This window comes from Saccopteryx leptura, chromosome 12 (assembly GCF_036850995.1).
Source record: "Saccopteryx leptura isolate mSacLep1 chromosome 12, mSacLep1_pri_phased_curated, whole genome shotgun sequence".
Lineage (NCBI taxonomy): Eukaryota > Metazoa > Chordata > Mammalia > Chiroptera > Emballonuridae > Saccopteryx > Saccopteryx leptura.
The window spans coordinates 29892275-29912010 of NC_089514.1; the positions used below are offsets into that span (position 1 = coordinate 29892275).

Here is a 19736-nt window from a genome sequence, read left to right on the forward strand (position 1 = left end):
TTGTCGTTCAATTATGTTGCATACCCACCACCCAAAGTCAGATTGTCCTCTGTCACCTTCTATCTTGTTTTCTTTGTGCCCCTCCCCACCCCCTATCCCTCTCCCATTCCCCCCTCCCCCCCGTAACCACCACACTCTTATCAATGTCTCTTAGTTTCACTATTATGTCCCACCTACGTATGGAATAATACAGTTCCTGTTTTTTTCTGATTTACTTATTTCGCTTAGTATCATGTTATCAAGATCCCACCATTTTGCTGTAAATGTTCCGATGTCATCATTTCTTATGGCTGAGTAGTATTCCATAGTGTATATGTGCCACATCTTCTTTATCCAGTCATCTATTGATGGGCTTTTTGGTTGTTTCCATGTCCTGGCCACTGTGAACAATGCTGCAATAAACATGGGGCTGCATGTGTCTTTACGTATCAATGTTTCTGAGTTTTTGGGATATATACCCAGTAGAGGGATTGCTGGATCATAAGGTAGTTCTATTTTCAGTTTTTTGAGGAACCACCATACTTTCTTCCATAATGGTTGTACTACTTTACATTCCCACCAACAGTGTATGAGGGTTCCTTTTTCTCCACAGCCTCTCCAACATTTGCTATTACCTGACTTGCTAATAACAGCTAATCGAACAGGTGTGAGGTGGTATCTCATTGCCGTTTTGATTTGCATTTCTCTAATAGCTAAAGAAGATGAGCATCTTTTCATATATCTGTTGGCCATTTGTATTTCTTCCTTGGAGAAGTGTCTATTCATATCCTCTTCCCATTTTTTTATTGGATTGTTTGTTTGTTTGTTGTTGAGTTTTATGAGTTCTTTGTATATTTTGGATATTAGGCCCTTATCTGAGCTGTTGTTTGAAAAAATCATTTCCCATTTAGTTGGCTTTCTGTTTATTTTGTTATCAGTTTCTCTTGCTGAGCAAAAACTTCTTAGTCTGATGTAGTCCCATTCATTAATTTTTGCCTTCACTTCTCTTGCCATTGGAGTCAAATTCATAAAATGCTCTTTAAAACCCAGGTCCCTGAGTTGAGTACCTATGTCTTCTTCTATGTACTTAATTGTTTCAGGTCTTATGTTTAGATCTTTGATCCGTTTTGAGTTAATTTTTGTACAGGGGGAGAGACTGTAGTCCAGTTTCATTCTTTTGCATGTGGCTTTCCAGTTTTCCCAGCACCATTTATTGAAGAGACTTTCTTTTCTCCATTGTGTGTTGTTGGCCCCTTTATCAAAAATTATTTGACTATATATATATGTGGTTTTATTTCTGGACTTTCTATTCTGTTCCATTGGTCTGAGTGTCTATTTTTCTGCCAATACCATGCTGTTTTGATTGTCGTGGCCCTATAATAGAGGTTGAAGTCCGGTATTGAAATGCCCCCAGCTTCATTCTTTTTCTTTAGGATTGCGTTGGCTATTCGGGGGTTTTTATAGTTCCATATAAATCTGATGATTTTTTGCTCTATTTCTTTAAAAAATGTCATTGGAAGTTTGATGGGAATTGCATTAAATTTGTATATTGCTTTGGGTAATATAGCCATCTTGATTATATTTATTCTTCCTAGCCAAGAACAAGGTATATTCTTCCATCTCATTATATCTTTTTCGATTTCCCTTAACAATGGTTTATAGTTTTCATTATATAAGTCCTTTACATTCTTTGTTATGTTTATTCCTAAGTATTTTATTTTTTTTGTCGCAATCGTGAAGGGGATTATTCTTTTGAGTTCCTTCTCAGTTGTTTCATTGTTGGCATATAGAAAGGCTATTGACTTCTGTATGTTAATTTTGTATCCTGCGACCTTACTGTATTGGCTTATTGTTTCTAGTAGTCTTTTTGTGGATTCTTTGGGGTTTTCGATGTATAGGATCATATCATCTGCAAAAAGTGATACCTTTACTTCTTCTTTTCCGATATGGATGCCTTTTATTTCTTTGTCTTGTCTGATTGCTCTGGCTAGAACCTCTAGTACCACATTAAATAAGAGTGGAGAGAGTGGACAACCCTGTCTTGTTCCTGATTTAAGGGGGAAAGCCTTCAGTTTAGTGCCATTTAATATAATGTTAGCTGATGGTTTATCATATATGGCCTTTATCATGTTGAGATATTTTCCTTCTATACCCATTTTGTTGAGAGTCTTAAACATAAAATTGTGTTGGATTTTATCGAAAGCCTTTTCTGCGTCTATTGATAAGATCATGTGGTTTTTGTTCTTTGTTTTGTTGATATAGTGTATTACATTAACCGTTTTACGTATGTTGAACCATCCTTGAGATTCTGGGATGAATCCCACTTGATCATGATGTATTATTTTTTTAATATGTTGTTGTATTCGATTTGCTAGTATTTTGTTTAGTATTTTAGCATCTGTATTCATTAGAGATATTGGTCTGTAGTTTTCTTTTTTTGTGCCATCCTTGCCTGGTTTTGGTATGAGGGTTATGTTGGCCTCATAAAATGTGTTTGGAAGTATTGCTTCTTCTTCAATTTTTTGGAAGACTTTGAGTAGAATAGGAACCAAGTCTACTTTGAATGTTTGATAAAATTCGCTGGTATAGCCGTCAGGGCCTGGACTTTTATTTTTTGGGAGGTTTTTAATGGTTTTTTCTATTTCTTCTCTACTGATAGGTCTGTTTAGGCTTTCTGCTTCTTCTTGACTCAGTCTAGGAAGGTTGTATTGTTCTAGGAATTTATCCATTTCTTCTAGGTTGTTGAATTTAGTGGCATAAAGTTTTTCATAGTATTCTACAATAATTCTTTGTATATCTACGGTGTCCGTGGTGATTTCTCCTCTTTCATTTTGGATTTTGTTTATATGAGTTCTTTCTCTTTTTTCCTTGGTAAGTCTTGCCAAGGGTTTGTCAATTTTGTTGATCTTTTCAAAGAACCAGCTCCTTGTTCTATTAATTTTTTCTATAGTTTTTCTGTTCTCTAATTCATTTATTTCTGCTCTGATTTTTATTATCTCCTTTCTTCAGCTGGTTTTGGGTTGTCTTTGTTCTTCTTTTTCTAGTTCCTTAAGGTGGGAAGTTAAGTGGTTCACTTGGGCTCTCTCTTGTTTGTTCATATATGCCTGAAGTGATATGAACTTCCCTCTTATCACTGCTTTTGCTGCATCCCATAGATTCTGATATGTCGTATTGTCATTTTCATTAGTCTGTATATATCTTTTGATCTCTGCACTTATTTCTTCTTTGACCCATTCATTTTTTAAAAGTATGTTGTTTAGTTTCCACATTTTTGTGGGATTTTTTTCCTCTTTTTTGCAGTTGAATTCTAGTTTCAAGGCTTTATGATCAGAAAATATGCTTGGTACAACTTCAATTTTTCTGAATTTGCTGATGTTGTTTTTGTGGCCCAACATATGGTCAATTCTTGAGAATGATCCATGTACACTGGAGAAAAATGTATACTCAGTCACTTTGGGAAGAAATGTCCTGTAGATGTCTATCATATCCAGGTGCTCTAGTGTTTTGTTTAAGGCCACTATGTCTTTGTTGATTCTCTGTTTGGATGACCGATCTAGAGCCGTCAGCAGTGTATTGAGGTCTCCAAGTATGATTGTATTTTTGTCAGTTTTTGTTTTAAGATCAATAAGTAGCTGTCTTATATATTTTGGTGCTCCTTGGTTTGGTGCATATATATTAAGAATTGTTATGTCTTCTTGATTCAGTGTCCCCTTAGCCATTATGAAATGGCCATTTTTGTCTCTGAGTACTTTTCCTGTCTTGTAGTCAGCATTATCCGATATTAGTATTGCTACACCTGCTTTTTTTTGGATGTTATTTGCTTGGAGTATTGTTTTCCAGCCTTTCACTTTGAATTTGTTTTTATCCTTGTTACTTAGATGAGTTTCCTGTAGGCAGCATACAGTTGGATTTTCTTTTTTAATCCATTCTGCTACTCTGTGCCTTTTTATTGGTGAGTTTAATCCATTTACATTTAGTGTAATTATTGATACTTGTGAGTTCCCTATTGCCATTTTATATCTTGCTTTCTGTTAGTTTTGTGTCTTGTTTGATCCTTCTCTTTCGTTTTTCTATCTTTTATTTTTATTTGGTTTATTTCATACATCTTTCCTTTGTTGCTATCTTTTTTATCTCATGTGCTTCTGTGGTGGTTTTTTCAATGGTGGTTACCTTTGAGTAATGAAAAGGGTCCCTACCCTGTTCATTGTAGCGAACTATTTTGTGAGTACTTTTGCACTCCATCGTCCTTTGCTACTGTTAATCTCCATCTTCTCCCCCTCTTTCTTTTTGTTGTTGTCACAGTTTAAATTTGGTTTTATTGTGTTCTTCTTGGAGCTTTTACTTGTGGCTCTGTTTTTTTTTTTGTTCTTTGTATCTGATTGGAGAACCCCCTTTAGTAATTCCTGGAGTGGGGGTTTTCTGATGATAAATTCCCTCATCTTTTCTGTATCTGTGAATGTTTTTATTTCTCCTTCATATTTGAAGGATAGCTTTGATGGGTATAGTATTCGTGGTTGAAAGTTCCTCTCTTTCAGGACTTTAAATATTGGGGTCCACTCTCTTCTAGCTTGTAGAGTTTCTGCTAAGAAATCTGATGATAATCTAATGGGCCTTCCTTTATATGTTGTATTCTTCTTTTCCCTGGCTGCCTTGAGAATTTTTTCTTTGCTGTTGGTTTGTGTCAATTTCATTATGATATGCCTTGGAGTAGGTTTGTTGGGGTTAAGAAAACTTGGAGTTCTGTTTGCTTCTTGAACTTGAGGCTTTAGTTCTTTCCACAGGCTTGGGAAGTTCTCATCTATTATTTGTTTGAGTATGTTCTCCATTCCATTTTCTCTCTCTTCTCCCTCTGATATACCTATTATTCTTATGTTATTCTTTTTGATGGAGTCAGATAATTCTTGTAGGGCTATCTCATTTTTTTTAATTTTTGAGTCTCTTTCTTCTTCTCTCTGTTGTGCCTCAAGTTGCTTGTCTTCTATTTCACTAATCCTCTCTTCTATCTGACCTGTTCTATTAGCTAAGCTTGTTACTTCGTTTTTCAGCTCGTGAATTGAGTTTTTCATCTCTGTTTGATTTGTTTTTATAGTTTCAATTTCCTTGGACATATATTCTTTGTGTTCATTGAGTTGTTTTCTGAGCTCCCTAAATTGCCTTTCTGTGTTTTCTTGTATATCTCGGAGGACTTTTAGGATTTCTATCTTGAATTCTCTGTCATTTAGCTCCAAGGTTTCCAATATATTAAATTTTTTCTCCATAGATTTTTCTTTCTTTTGTATCCATGATATTAGATTTTCTTTTCCTTAATGGCATCTGAGGGTGGTTTTGTTGATAGTATTAATGAGATTTAATAAAGAATAAAAAGTTTAAAAAAAATAATAAAAAAATAAAAAATCGAAAAGAGTTGTTTTTTTAAAAAAAAACTAATAATGAAATAAAGAAAAATAAAATAAAATAAAAATTTTTTAAAAAAAGGAAATTATTCCCCCCCTCCTTTTTTCCTCTCCTCTCCTCTCCCCTCTTTCTTGAGAAAATCTTGTGGTGGACTGTGAATTATAACAAACAATGCCTGTGATGGAGGGCCTGAATTGGGGAAAGGTAATAAAGGGGCAAAAAAAAAAAAAAAGAAAAAAAGAAAAAAAAAGAAAAAAGAAAAAAAAAGAGCGTATGGACCCACAAAAAGCAAATAAGGAAAAAATTTGGGTCAAGAATAAAATGATTTGCTTTTAGGTGTTGGTTGTCTAAGAGTTATGATGAGAGGATTAAGAGGAAAACGGAAAAATGGGGGGACAAATTAAAAAATTACTATTGTATTTAGTGGAACAAGAACTAGATAATATGGAGAGCCAGGGATGGGAGCACTGCTAGTGAGTTAAAAAGGTGAAGTAAAAACCCCCCAAAATGCCACAAACATAAGTTTGAGTCCCAGATAAGATAATTTGTTTGTTATTGAGGTTTGAATGAGAGGAGATGTAAAGGAGAAAGGAAGAAACTAATATAGAGGGAGAGAAGAAAGAGAGAGAGAGGAAAAAAAAGAGGGAACCACTAAAAGAAGAAAAAAGAAAGGAGAGAGAGAGAGAGAGTTAAGGGTTTTGGAATGCAACCCTCATAGAGAGAAAGGAAGAGAAGAGAAAAGATAATGGGAGATGTAACACTTATGGGTAGTGTAGTTCAAGGAGAGGAGAGAGTAAGACCGGTAGAGAGTTAATCGGCCAAATTGGAGGAGGAAAAAAAAGTATCAAGAATGAATAAGAGAAACAAACGAACAAATATAATAAAATGGGATAGGTTATAAAGTCTGCAGATTATTCTTGATTTTGAGAGGTTATCTTCTTGCTTTTTCTTTTCTCTCCCTCTTCCTGGTCGGTGACTCTGTACCCCGGGTTTTGCCCCTTTGGCACGCTCAGGTGGAGGTTTGCAGTTGATAAGTCTCTATGGCAATGTCATGTGTTGTGCTTTAGTCTCATTGGCAGTCGAAGCTCATTAACATTTATAGGCTCCGACAGTGAGAGAGTCCATGTTCCTGGAGCCTTTCTCCTAGTCTTTCCTTCCTCAATTAGTAGCCTGATAATCCAGCTATGGGGTTGCTGCTGCCTCTGCCTGGATAGTAAGAGGCTCAAAGAGCTGGCAACTCCCCACTCTATTTCCACTCAGCACAGGGCTCTGGGTAAGGCTCAGTCAGTCAGAGCTGCTAGCATAATCAGGCGGGCTTTCCGCCCACTCAAAGACCTCTGGCTCTGCCACTCTGTCCGGTAACACAAGCGGGCGCCCACTTCCGGGGCGCTTGGAGGAAACTCTCACTCACTGGCTGCGACCAGGATATCCGGCCAGCAGTCTCACGCTCTGAGTGAAACCCCCAACCGCAGGGAAAAGTTGCAGCGTTGGAATTGAGTCTCGCTCCGTCCCCGTGCGCGGCTTTTGCAAGGCGCTGGGGCGGCCCGAGATTCTGCTTTGGCCCACACAAAGGCCCCTGACTCTGCCCCTCTGTGCGATAACATGGGCGCGCACTGCCGAGGCACTCGGAGGAATCGCTCACTCCTTATCTGCGCGCCGCGTTTCCCTCTGAGTGAAACACTCTCCAGCACGGAAAATTTCCACCGTTGGAATTAGCTCTCACTCCCTCCCGTGCGTGGCTTTCCCAGGGCGCTGGGGCTGCCCAGAGACTCTTCCCTCGGCCCACAGAAAGGCCTCTGACCCTGCCTCTCCGTGGGGCAACACGGGCACCCACTCTCGGGGCCTAGGAAGAAATTCTCGCCCACTAACTGCGCACCAACCAGGAGACCGGGTAAAATGGCCGCCCCGCTTGTCTTTCTTTGTTTGGGTTTGGCGCGAGTGTTAGCTTGTATTGCCCGGGTTGCCACAGGATCAGATTTTCCTCGGCTTGGATCTCCATGCCACAGCTTGGTTCAGCCGTTTGTGCCGCGGCCTGGATCTATTCACCCCCTTTGCCCGCCTCAGTTTCTATATTCACAGTTACCAGAGAAAGCCGCCCTGTTTAGGTTAGTGAGGAAGGCGGAGCATTTCTTACTCCCTATTTCCTTCGGGGTTTGGTTATATATTTAGCCAATTTTTCACTCAATCATACCTTTGGGTGTATTGCGAAGCATCTGGAAGCTCCAAGTATAGGTTTTTCTGTTTCTGGTTGAAGATCTTGTTGAGTTTTGGGGGAGATTTATCGGTATCGCTTCCTACCCCGCCATTACTCTGACATCATCTCCGAGATTTATTTTTCATTCTTTTCTCAAGCCTACCAGATTGCTTTGCATATAGCAGGTGCTCAGAAAGGATTTGTTGGTTTGAGGTGGGCTGCACTGAATTCAGTAAAAAGGAAAGGAATTTGTCTACTTAAGATCCAGCCATTGACAGCTAGTGAAACATCTGCACAGCAATCTGCTTTCCACCTACAAGGAAACCAGCCGCCTGCTGACTTAGTCACTCCCCACCCAAAGCAACCATAATTATACGGAAATTGCTCACATTGCATGATAATTCAAAAAAGTCTTCATCATTAAGTTGATGTCTATATTTAATTAGCTATTATCACTTTAAGGCTGTGCAGGGCTCCCCATCTCCTTCTGGTCTATTGTCTACTAACTTAGCTAGAATATTCTTTGTCATGTCTTCGAAAACTGCCAGTTAGTCTGCATTGGCACCGAGGATTACTGAAAGGGATTGGAAAGAAACGGTAACTGCTCTAAGTATTTAGAAAGTGCTCACTCACATCTCCCTGGTCCCATCTGACCCAAAAAGAGAACTCCGTCTGTGCCAGGAGACAGGGAAGGGACCCTTGAGCCCCAACCATCCTGAGCTCTGTCCTCCCCTCTGCTCGCTGCCGTCTGGTGTGAGGCTGCAAACAGCACCCACCTGCCTTCCTCGGGTGTCTCAGCGCTGAGGCTACTTGAGCATCTTCCCTAAAGTATGTGAAATGTTACTTTATAACAAAGACTCTTTACCAATAGTATCTAGAGCAGGGGCAGTCAACCTTTTTATACCTACCGCCTACTTTTGTATCTCTGTTAGTAGTAAAATTTTCTAACTGCCCACCGGTTCCACAGTAATGGTGATTTATAGAGTAGGGAAGTAACTTTATAAAATTTGTAAAGCAGAGTTACAGCAAGTTAAAGCATATAATAATAATTACTTACCAAGTACTTTATGTTGGATTTTCGCTAAGTTTGGCAGAATAAATCTTTATAAAACAACTTACTATATTTAAATCTATCTTTTTATTTATACTTTGGTTGCTCCGCTACTGCCCACCATGAAAGCTAGAATGCCCACTAGTGGGCGGTAGGGACCAGGTTGACTACCACTGATCTAAAGTGTTACTTCTCATAGGTATTTGCACCATATTTATTTGCAAATAGAAATGAAGCCCTTATGGGTGTTTGACGTATCCTGAGCTGCACACTCTCTTTCTTTTTTTTCTTTTCTTTCTCTTTCTTTCTTTCTCTCTCTCTCTCTCTCTCTCTCTCTCTTTCTTTCCTTTTCTTCCTTCTTTCCCTCCCTCCCTCCCTCTCTCCTTTCCTTCCTTCCCTTGAAGCTCAGTGCTTTTACTGATTGCACCCCAGACCTTCTTAACTGGCTTTGCAGGTACTTGGCTCTCATCCAACCATTTCAACTTACAAGTTGGAAGATGAGGTACAAGACCACCCGTGTCAATTTGGGCCTCTGGGCAGCTGCCTTTACTCGGGTGTTGGTTGTCTGGGTCTGCACGGAGGTCATCACATTTAAGATGGCGTGGAGAGCTATGCTTTTCATTTAACATCCCCTGAGGATGTACTCCGGTAGCTAGCTACAACTTAAAAATAATCGAGTTAACTTATGAAGTGCTTCATCCTCCTTGTCTACATGCTACGCGGAGTGTCCTTGGGGACCCTCTTTGGGACAGTCTCCCACTTAGTTGTCTGCCTTCCACAGTGACGCTGATCGTTTGATTTCCTGGAGAGGTAATGGGGTCCTACTCCACAGTGCTGACGTTGGCTGCAGAAGCGATACTGGTAAGCCACATGGGCAGGCAGCAGTGGGGAGCAGGGCTCCTCCACTAGATGGCACCTACAGATCCTTTTATCCTGGGCCCTCTGCTCCAGTTATAACCCTATCGCCTGATCACCCAAACCAGGCCCCGTGGGTGACCATGGAATGACACATAGGTGTATGACTGGCATTTCAGACAGTGAACACTTTCAAACTGCTGGAAATGTACTGCATAAAAAACAGCTCAGCTGAAGTAATTTCTCATCATAAGTTGACCACTTTGTTTCAAGTATGCTTAAAATAAGAATGCTCCTTCTGGTCATAATGAGTAGGTTTATTCTTTAGAAAATTGTTTGTATTTGTATATTGTCCACGCAGTACATGAAGATTCTTCACAATGTCTAGTCAATGTCTCTTCCTATTCAGGTCCAGAAACCATCTCTCTGTGTTCCTTATTGTCAAACACGCCATTGCTGGTGGATTCCGTGTCTCCCACATCTGCTCTGCTCTCTGCTGAGCTCAGGAGAGGAGTTGCAGGGCACTCGCTGCATTTTCCTGCTGAGAACCACAGCCTTTAGACTCTCCTGTGTGTATAGAGACTGCTTCTCATTCACTCATCATACTAGATTTTGCTGAATGTGGGGTTCCTCAAGTAACATGAAATTACTCCATGTTAAGAACTTGGGCTCTGCCATAAAAACACCCGGATTAACCAATCACGAACTATGAGATAGTAAGCTGTGTTTCTTTGTGGATAATACTATTCAGCTCATAAAATCGTTGTGAGGTTTACGTGAGATTAAGGTAAAGTACATAAAGTGACAGATGCATGGAAAATCTAACCACATACGATACAAGATATTACTTACAAAACAGTAAGTAACATGCTTTTTCATGCATTCCTGCAGTCCAAACCCTATGCTGGCTTTTCACATATGACGTTTCTCGTGACCCACACATGAAATGATTGTTGCTGTCACTGGGGTACTCAGGTGAGGCTGCCCAAAGCCAAAAATGAGAGGTCCAGGGCCTCCGGTCAATAGCTTGACATCCTTGGAATATATCTGAAGGTAGCAGCCTGTGCCACCTCGAAACATGCCTCTTTGGCATATATTGAGCTGATTATTTTGAGAAAATGCAGACACAGTAGAAACTCTGAAAACAGAGTAGAAGTTACCCTTTTATAAGTGCAACTTACATTAGAATGTAGGTCTGTAGAGGTAGAAAGCTATTATCAGAGGTCAGTTTTCCCGAGAGACTTATCTATGGGCACTCTGTATACCCAATATGTCTTCTTCTTACCTTCCCATGAATGGCCTTCCCTCTTTGAAGCCCCAGACCTTCGCTCAGGGTGGTGTATAAGCCTCAGTCTTCTGGCTGCCTTTTGAGTCTCGTATCTTTGTGGGGCTCCCATAATTAATTAATATGATTAATTCAATATTTAAAGTTAATTAACTGAATTAATTAGATACAATTAAAATGATGTTTTCTTCTATTAATCTGTCTTTTATTACACAGGGGTCTCAGCCAAGAACCTAGTAGAGTAAAGAAAAAATTATTTTTCCTTCTCTACAGTTGGCATACATACCAGCGTGCCCCAGAACATCAGCTGAAAGTTTTGCTATAAAGTAATAGTCCCACTTACTACATAGAAGAGAAGTTGAAGCCTGAAAGGTTAAGACTACAGAACTCAAGTGCCTAAATAATGCTGGTGCTCTTAGGAAAAAAGAATGGTGCTGAGATTCAGTCTTCAATAATTCTGGAAATATCTACAGAAATAAACATATGTTTATTATAATATTTGGTCAGTTATATTTTTCTTTACTGTTTTTTATTTTGAGGCAAATGTAGACTCATATGCAGTTATAAGAAATAATACAGAGAGCAAGAGAGAGGCCCCATGCACCCTTCACCCATTTCCCTTTGGTGGTAACAACTTGCAAAACTGTATCAAAACTGTATAGCCCAGTATCACAGCCAGGATATTCATGTTGATGCAATAGAGCATTCTCATCACCAGAATGATCCTTCATGATGCCATGTGATAGCCACACCCACTTTCCTCTCACCTTCACTCCCAACTCAACCTGGCCACCACTAACCTATTCTCCATATCTATCATGGTGTCATTTCAGGAAATTATATAAATGGAATCATATGGGTTTCTTGTTGCTTCAGACTATGCCAGCCAAGGCATATATGCTCCCTTGGTGAATTATATATACGAGTGAAGGGTATATTAGAGGATTCTAATATAGAAGTGGGCATGGGCTAGGTCACATATGCCATACTTAATAATTTGAATATTATTCTATAGGCCACAGAGAGCAGTTTAAGAATTTTTATTAGAAACAAACAGTTTAAGAGGTGTGATTCAAAGGGCCTGCTTTGGCAGCTATGTGCTGGATTAGTGCAGGATGGAAGCAGGAAGGACAAGCAGAACAGAATGTCAGCCGTCCGTGGAATAGATGACAAAGAGCTGAACTAAGCAGTGGCAGGGAGAGGAGGAGAAAACAGAAGATACGAAAGAGAAAGCACGGAGGTGAAGGATTGAAGAGCAGGGCTCTGGTTTAGGTGACTGGTCGGGGAGGGGAGTCATCTGCCAGGACAAGTGAAGGTCAAGATCGGGGTGAAGAGGATGACTTTAGTTTTCAAATACTCATTTCAAGATACTTGTGGAACATCTGTGGACAATGTCCAGGGGGATAGATGGGACAAGAGCTCTAAAGAGAGGTCAATCTTCTACCCACATGGAAGAGGTGATGAAACACACAGTGACAGGAAAGGTCCACAGAGACTGTGGACACAAAGAGAAGACAGAAAGTAAGACAAGTTACTTCTTTTATTTTTTTTTTTTACCTTCAAATGGGGTATAATTATAATCATCAAGCATACATCAGATTTCCAGGGGGAAAAGAATGCAAGACAAGGCTTAAAACATTATAGAATGTTATGACTACTGCAATAAAGATCATCTTAAAACAAAGAACTATAATGAAATACTAGCAAGTTTTTTAGCTCTTTTCATTATTTTTTCTTTCAGCACTCAGCACATTTTTAACCTGTTCCAAACATACAAGTCATGCTCTTATTTTTGAAGAACTCAGGAAGGAGGACATACAATTACAGTGGTATTCTGAGTAGTTGTTTAGGCGTAAACAGCAGCTTCAACATCCTGAATCTTGTAATTAGGGGCAAATCCTCAGCCAAGCTCCAGAGCAAGTGGGATGGGACCACATAAAGCAAAAAAGATCACTGAAAAGGTCTAAAAAGCAACATCCAAATGTATCTTTTGTTTCTCTGGTCCATTCATCTCTGAATTTTCCATTTCTGTATTGCTCTGAATACCGTCCACCAACACAAAGTCGAGTGGAAGACGGCTAGTCACATGCCAGAGAGTCTTTTACAAATCAGAACTGGACAAATCCGATCCAGTCACTGCTCCTGCCCTCTGTTTCTAGCACCATCTCCAAACTCCCCCTGGGAGTGGTATATTTCCTCCACCTTATTTTTAAGTGAGAGGAGGGAAGATAGTGAGATAGACTTCCACATGCACCCTGACTGGGATCCACCCAGCAGCCCCATCTGGGGCCTGGGGCCGATGCTCAAGTCAATCAAGCTATTTTAGCGCCTGAGGCTGATGTGCCCAAGCCATCCTCAGAACCCTGGGACAATGTTTGAACCAGTCAAGCCACTGGATGCCAGAGGGGAAGAGGGAGAGAAGGGAGAGAGGGAGGGAAGAGAAGCAGATTGTTGCTTGTCTTGTGTGCCCTGACCAGGAACATCTATACACCGGGCTAAAGCTCTATGGCAGGGGACCCCAAACTACGGCCCGCGGGCCACATGCGGCCCCCTGAGGCCATTTATCCGGCCCGCCGCACTTCCGGAAGGGACACCTCTTTCATTGGTGGTCAGTGAGAGGAGCATAGTTCCCACTGAAATACTGGTCAGTTTGTTGATTTAAATTTACTTGTTCTTTATTTTAAATATTGTATTTGTTCCCGTTTTGTTTTTTTACTTTAAAATAAGATATGTGCAGTGTGCATAGGGATTTGTTCATAGTTTTTTTTTTATAGTCCGGCCCTCCAACGGTCTGAGGGACAGTGAACTGGCCCCCTGTGTAAAAAGTTTGGGGACCCCTGCTCTATGGGCTGAGAAAACCAGCTAGGGCCTTAATGGAATCTTGATTGTGATGTTATTAAACTCTTTCCACATTTTGAAAGAGTTCCATATTACCTAACAGACCTCAGGAATACACAGGCATATATACCGTGTATTCTCCATATTCACTAGTTCTTTTTTCGGATAAAGCTGTCTATAGTGAGTTATTTATCTCTGCCTAATTTCAAAGAGGGCGTGAGCTAGCAGTTAAGGTTCCTCGTTATGAGTTGAATAAAGGAGACCTGCATAAGTACAGTAATGAATCCTACAGATCCAGATGGTGTGCAAAACTACATCTGCCCAGGGGGGGGAAAAACTGAGCGTTACTGCAGAAGTCATTCTGAAGCTATGCTGAATGCAGCTGTGCACCAAGTCAAGGCATTGGTTTGTGGTTTAATAATGGATGCAAGTCAGTAAGAATGTGTCCTCCAGGAAGGCCTCATCCACCTCTAGCCCACGTCTCCACTTCCAATCTAGGCTTCATCTGCACTGGGAAGAATTGCTCTCAGTTGCCAGTACACTCAGCGGCACTGAGCTCCCTGCAGGGAGGAGCAGAGTGACGCTTCACCATGTGGTATAACAGAGTTGAGGCGGAGTGGGAGGGGGAGTCATGTTGAGCACTGGTGTTAGGAATCAACATGAACAGAACAGATCTTCTGCAGGTCAGGGGAGTGGGGTTGTGTTGGGGACAGGGAAAGGAAGAGAAGAGAAAAAAATGTAACAGGTTCTCTGCTGTTACTGGAATGCCTAGCTTCTTATTTCTTCTAAATCAAGAATGGGTTTTGTAGGCTGGCCTGTGGTAGCACAGTGCTTAGATGTTGACCTGGAACACTGAGGTCACTGGTTCAAAACCCCAGGTTTGTTTGGTCAAGCCTTTTACGACAAGCAACAAGCAAGCAATGAACAACTAAACTGAAGCAAATATGAGTTGATATTTCTTGCTATCTGCCCCTTCTCTGTAAAGTCAATAAATAAGATCTTTAAAAAAATTTTTAAAAAATAGTTTTCTAGACTGGCTGGCTTTTCACCTATTCCAATAATGAGTGAGAAGTACCAGCCAGTTTAATCACACGTTCAACAAATACTTAATGCTCACCTGCTATGTGCCAGGTTATTCCAGGAGCTGCAGGAAATGAGCAGCGTGAGGAGCTCATACTCTAGAGTGGGGTGAGGTGGGGAGAATAAACATTCCAAAGAGTAAAAGCTAACACCCCTGTAGCACCGGTCACTCCGGTGTCCTTGACCCACGTATGCACCATCTTACATGTTTGCATGTCCTTGGCCTCCCATCCACATGATCTGCCTATATAAGACTGTTGGGATGACACAAGCCACACAGTCTTGACTCCACACTCTTCTCACTCATCTTATTCATCCTCATGTCTCATTTTCGGCCCCCTTTATTCCTATGTGTTGTCAACAACAGAAGCACAGCGAGCAGTGATTAGGATTTAACCAAGACCCAAGGCCTGAGGTTCCACTCCCTACTTTCCATTTTGATGGACTTCCTGGCACAACCATAACACCTGCTTAACCCTTGGTTGGCTACAGCCCTCAGCTGTTGTATGTGCCCCTCCCAGTGTTCACTTGTATATACACTCTTCACTGCACCAGCTGTCATGCCTGCAACACATGACTCTCAACACACTCACCACTCTAGTGCCCAACACACATACATGTGCTGAGAAACAACAGTGCCCGCCCTCCTTCCCATGCACAGCAGACTGTACTATGCCTATAGGCCCTGAAGGGGTGATGCCTGCCCATCATGTCCCAAGACATCCCTCAGCCCTACTGGAACTATTCTATGTACAACTGCCCTTTTATTTTTTTTTAATTATTATTTATTTATTCATTTTAGAGAGGAGAGGGAGAGACAGAGAGAGAGAGAGAGAGGAGAGAGACAGAGAGAGAGAAGGGGGGGAGGAGCTGGAAGCATCAACTCCCATATGTGCCTTGACCAGGCAAGCCCAGGGTTTCAAACCGGCGACCTCAGCATTTCCAGGTCAACATTTTATCCACTGCGCCACCACAGGTCAGGCTACAACTGCCCTTTTAAAAGACCAGAATAACCAGCTCTCTGAGATTTGAGCCTAGATACCCCAAGGAGGATGGCAGCGTAGAAGTGAAAGCTACCCGTCCCTGCACTTGGGCATGAACCTACTGGAACACGCTTGAGATGGGACATTTGTGAAGTGCTTTCCTGTCACTATGCTACTGTGTTATTACCACCTGACAATGTTGTTTAGGCATCAAATGTCATTATAAGCATCTTTACCATTTGCATACAAGATACTTTTACCTTAAGGTAAAACTAATAATACAAGCGGTTGATGTTAGTTGCCGACCAGCTCTGGGTAGTGGTTCCTAATAGATGGTAACACCTAAGAGACAAAGGATTCCTGTCTGGCACCCTCCACCCTCCCCCTCTTCAGGGGACAGGTATTGTGGCTTATCTTGGGTCTCAATTCTTCCCATTCCATTTCTTCTCTTTCTGACTCAGTAATTCAGGTCATTTGCTAGTCTGCCAAAGAGTTTGAGACAGAAACACTGTCATAAAGAGCTATAAACTAAATCAAAGGCATGGCCTCTGGTGAGCTCCTTTGTGTCAAAGAGAATCAGACCCTCCAGGCATTCTCATGTCCTAGAGGGATCAGACATAGATTCACAAAGGAGAAGACAAGTCAGGTAAAGCAATGTAACACACAAATGCAAATCAAAATCATAGGGCTATAAATTCTAGAAGGGCCTGGAATAGAGATGCAACACAGAGATGACAGTACAAGAAGGCTTGCTGGAAATGGGTCCCCCCCAGACAGTGGCTCTGGTGCCTGCTGGCAGTCAGCACCACATCAACCGCCAAAGAGGAGGAAAACTGGCCAGGGATGCTAGGAAGAACTCCAATGTCTGTGACAAGCTGTCAGACAGGCATTAGCATTCCCCTGACCACAGAGGAGCTCACATTTGAAGGTCTTGCCTGATCAAACACACTTTCTGCATAATAAAGTATTGAGCCAACTCTTGGAATAAAAAAACCAAAAGGTCTCCTTGGAACTACACTGCCATTTGGAACACGTCATCTCCCCATCTGGCCCATTTTCTTTCTTAAATTTCAACTATATATATTATAATGGAAGGAAATACTTATTTTATTTAAGGTATAACTGACATTTGATCCATGTTCTTTCTTCCAAGCCGAGTAACAAAGGTGTTGGTACTTCTTATGTAACAAACGGTACTTAAGTTGACCTAATACATTTCTGAATGTGAAACTAAAATAACCTTAAAATAGATATCTTAAAAGAACTGCTATATTAATTTTATCCACTTATACATTATGCATATACTTTAAATATATTTGCTTTTTTTTTCAAAGACAGAAACATCACTTTTTCAATATGTTGTCCAAATTTTAGAGGAAAATTCTTTTTACTATATATATTAGTATATTAGTGTTGACAGATACATACTCAAATCTCCTAAAGTAAGTCACTTAGAAATGTGTCCTATGTTCACACTTGTCACATTATCAAAATTAATGCTATGTTTACCTAAGGTAGGATGACTGATGAAATCGTATGATTCAGGGATCAGAACTACTGGGCTGCCATCCCGTTCTTAGATTCTCAGGAGTCTGTAATTAATTCTCCATAACTCATCTAGGGTGTATATCATTAGGTTATACAAAGAAATTCAAGCGCAACAAAGAATTCAAGGAACCCTTGGGGTGAATAGCAAGTTGGAGGTGTTTGTTTCTTATCCAGCTAATGACTTCGTTACTGAGAGGTTACACCCAAACTCCAATTGCTGCAAGAAAAAGAGAACCAGTGCCTATTAGACTATGATTTCTGGGATGTGTAGATCCCTGGGCTTAAAGTCCTAAAGGATTATGACACAGTAATTCTTCCCCATACAGACTTAGGTCCCTCAAGAATACCCCAGGAAGCACTACTTAAACCTTACACAGAAAAGACAGGAAACTTTGGCAGACTAAGGTTGTATGTACACTTAGAAAACACCTTTGTTCTTAAGTTTACTGAAACATCAACAAAGAACTTGAGATAGAAATAATATCCATATTGTCTTACTCATTTTACATGAATAATGTGAGTAATGTACAATTAAGTTACATTTACCATTCTTTGTTCACTGGAAATTTAATTGGCTATCCCTCTCTCAACATGTCAGCATTAGAGAGGTCTAATTGGTTTTATTTTGTTATAGATGTGTCTTCAAAAGGAATGTATTTTTTCTTTTCATCTGGTGGTCTCTCTTTTTTAAAAAATTTATTTTAGGGGGAGAGGGAGGGGCACAAAGAAAACTAGATAGAAGGTGACAGAGGACAATCTGACTTTGGGTGATGGGTATGCAACATAAGTGAATGACAAGATAATCTGGAGTTGTTATCTTTGAATATATGTATCCTGATTTATTGATGTCGCCCCATTAAAAATAAAATTATTAAAAAAAAAAGAAGAAACAGAGAAAATAAAAAAAATAAAATAAAATAAAATTTATTTTAATAAGAGAAAGGGAAGGAGAGAAACATCCGTTTGTTGTTCCACTTATTTATACATTCATTGGTTGATTCTTGTATGTGCCCTGGCTGAGGATCAAACCCCACAATGTTGCTGTATGGGGACAACACTCTAACCAACTGAGCTACCCAGCCAGGGCTGGGTGGGTCTCTTTTTAAATGTACCGTATACTCTATCTGTTAGAAATGTACTCTGTGCCCTGACTGGGTAGCTCATTTGGTTAGAGCGTTGTCCCCGTATGCCAAGTTTGTGGGTTTGATCCCGGGTCATGGCACATACAAGAATCAACCAATGAATGCATACATAAGTGGCACAACAAACAGATACTTCTCTCTCTCTCTCTCCCTCTTCCTCTCTCTCCATAACCAATCAATTTTTAAAAATGCTTAAATCTAAACGTATCTTTAAAAAAAAAGCACTCTGCTTCAAAAAAACAAGGAAGTACAGCTGCTCAAGGCTTTTCCATCAGAAACCATGGACCTTCCAACTCGGCTCCTACTGTCCTTAGTCACGTGATTTCCTTGCCGGCGGTTGTAAGATGACTGGGACCTCTGCAGCAGCAACACCCTCACAAGGCAGGAAGGAGAAGGAGCAAGCCGAAGAGCAACATTTTTTTCTTCTGGAGGCTGTTGACTGGAAGGAGGGTATATTTACCTAACATCTCTTTGGTTGGTGTGACATCACACCCTTAGCTGAAAGGGAATCAAGGCAGGCGAGGATTTTTCACATGATGTTATCTCTGCCCTAAACGAACGAGCATTTCATTAGTCTGGAAGGAGGGGAAAATGGAATCCAGTAGATAGTTACCTGTATTTGCTACAAATATCGTTCTGAATGTGTAGCTATGGCTGTTGACTTCTACCACCTACTCCCCGTTTTCTCAGCTCTTGGATCTCTATTCACAGGCTTCCTCAGGCTTCGGTTCTTAGGCCCTCGGTCCCTTTCAATTACCTTCTCTCATCTTTCCAGTATTCCTGCCACTGCAGAAGCCTCTGTCACTTTCCTGTCAGCTCTCTCGGCCTTCTGTCCATGCCAATTCCTCTGTCCCCATCTTTTTCTGAGCACCACTAACAAAAGCCGCTCCTGGTTCAAAACCCCTTTGTTAGCCAAAACATTTCCAGAGATACTTTCCCGTTTACCCTCTTCTAAGCCTCTCATTAAACATCAGCTAAGAATCGGACTTTTTTTTATCTGTAAAATTTTACACCTATAATATTGGTGTGAGCTTGCTGACAATGGGGGGCGGCACTCAGGTAGGTCTTTGGTTATTGATTGAAAGGCATGAGCTCGGGTGATTCAAAGGTACGTTACTCTGCCAAAGAGGCAGAGTCTTAGTGAAACCAGGAAGGAAGAGGAGAGTCTCAGACTCTGGCAGGAGAGGCAGCGTGGAGACTGGAAAATGTCTGCCTTTGCAGCACTTCCGATCAGGCTGCAGTGCTTTGCGGATGTACTGATGAGATTGTGAAGAGAGAGCACATACCTTGAGTTCGGAATCTACTGGGAGCACTCGCTGGGCGCAGGAAGGGGTGGGTGGCTCAGATGCCGAAGCGGGCAGCCAGATGCATTCCGAAATAAAGATGT

General features: G+C 40.9%; 1 long non-coding RNA gene across 1 annotated transcript in view; it reads right to left on the reverse strand.

The window, feature by feature from the left end:
* LOC136383914 (uncharacterized) overlaps positions 1–19736 on the reverse strand; it is a 91481-nt gene that overhangs the window by 55655 nt on the left and 16090 nt on the right. The window lies entirely within an intron of this gene.